The sequence below is a fragment of the Primulina huaijiensis genome, unplaced genomic scaffold, assembly GCF_012295235.1.
Source record: "Primulina huaijiensis isolate GDHJ02 unplaced genomic scaffold, ASM1229523v2 scaffold41975, whole genome shotgun sequence".
In the NCBI taxonomy this organism is placed as follows: Eukaryota; Viridiplantae; Streptophyta; class Magnoliopsida; order Lamiales; family Gesneriaceae; genus Primulina; species Primulina huaijiensis.
In genome coordinates, this window is record NW_027360042.1 from 209 (window position 1) to 1,714 (window position 1,506).

The 1,506-nt window shown below is 38.0% G+C and overlaps 1 pseudogene; it reads right to left on the minus strand.

The window, feature by feature from the left end:
* Positions 1 to 313: 313 nt before the first annotated feature.
* On the minus strand, positions 314 to 1,506 carry LOC140969495 (wall-associated receptor kinase 2-like; annotated as a pseudogene).

Here is a 1,506-nt window from a genome sequence, read left to right on the forward strand (position 1 = left end):
CAGCTATACATGACATGAACACTCGATCAGGTGCATCCCTTGTTATAGACTCGGATGCTTAAAATGGGAAAGAGCTAGCTATTGAAACTTAAACATAGAGTTAGCTAGGATGATGGAAATTAATTAAGTTGAATAGACAATCAAAGCAAGTTATTGTTTTTTTTTTATTGCTGTCATAGCTCGTATCTCCATCTGTACTTTGGGGTAGAGACTTGTGAACCAATTGGGGAACTTTATGTTTCTTGAATAAAGCTATATATTGAAATGTATAGTAAATAGGAGAAGCAAGCAACTGGTAACAACTGGTAAATCAGGGCCATGTCTTACTAGAAGAGTATATTTATACAACAATTAGAGAAATATAAACTAACCTGTGCAGCCTGGACTAAGATACGGATTGCCTTCATATTCTTCTGCACAATTACATCGGTATCCGCCAAGACCCGTGCTTGAATCAACGCAAACACTATTTTCTTTAAAGCAAAATCAGCAGATTTCTCAGCTTCCTGACAATTCCCACTCCCAAATTCCCAATCAAGTACAATAGGGACTTCTTGGATTGTCATGTTCTTAAAATTCTCATCCGAGAAATCAGAAACCCGAAACTTATACACATCATGATCCCCGAGAAAAGCGTACCCACAAGCATCAAAATTCCAAACTTTTGTATGATCTTTCAAACTCGTGAGTTCCAAGTTAATATTCTTTAAGCCTTTTGGAATCAGAGTTTGACAACAGCCAATTCCAGTACAATATCCGTCAAATAAATCATCATGATGTGAACAAACTGAATAACATTGGCTTGTTAAGTTGATCCTGTTGGTGCCAAAAATCACAGCAACATCGTCGCAACCCACTGCTGTAAATCTATTGTACTCAGAAAAGCTGTAGGGGGACCCTGTCAGGTCGAAGTTTACCGTGTTCTGCCTAGTGATATTGCCTGATTTCGAGTAGCATACTTCAGAGACCGAGTTTTTTATCCGTATTTCGTTATCAGATATGTTGACAACTTCAAGATTAGCGGATGTAATGATGAGTTTAGGCGGGGTGACAGAATTATCACAATTCATGTCAAACCAGAGGCCTATGGAGCAGCCTGAGTTGTTGCCAATGCCGAAAGAGAACGGAAAACTTATATCTCCACACTTGGCTTCGCAGCCAGTTTTTGCTACATTGGAAAGGGGATGACCAGCAAATGACAGTGAAAGGGACAAGAAAATAAAGATTATAGATTCAGGGAGCATGCTTTTGATCTTCATGAGTTTGTTCAGGAGTTGTATAACTTAAATCTCTCTCGACTCTGGTGTTGTATGGGTTGACTTTGGAAGTTTATTTGTTGTCTTCTCCTGCATTGGAAAACTGAAGTGTCACTGTATTGTCGTCAATGTAGCTGATCAGTTTTGTATATTTATGTTTGATTCATAGGATTGATCTGGTAATTAAGGGAAGAAGATGGGAATTTCTTCTAATGTATACGCATATGTTTGAAGTTTTTGTATATTTATG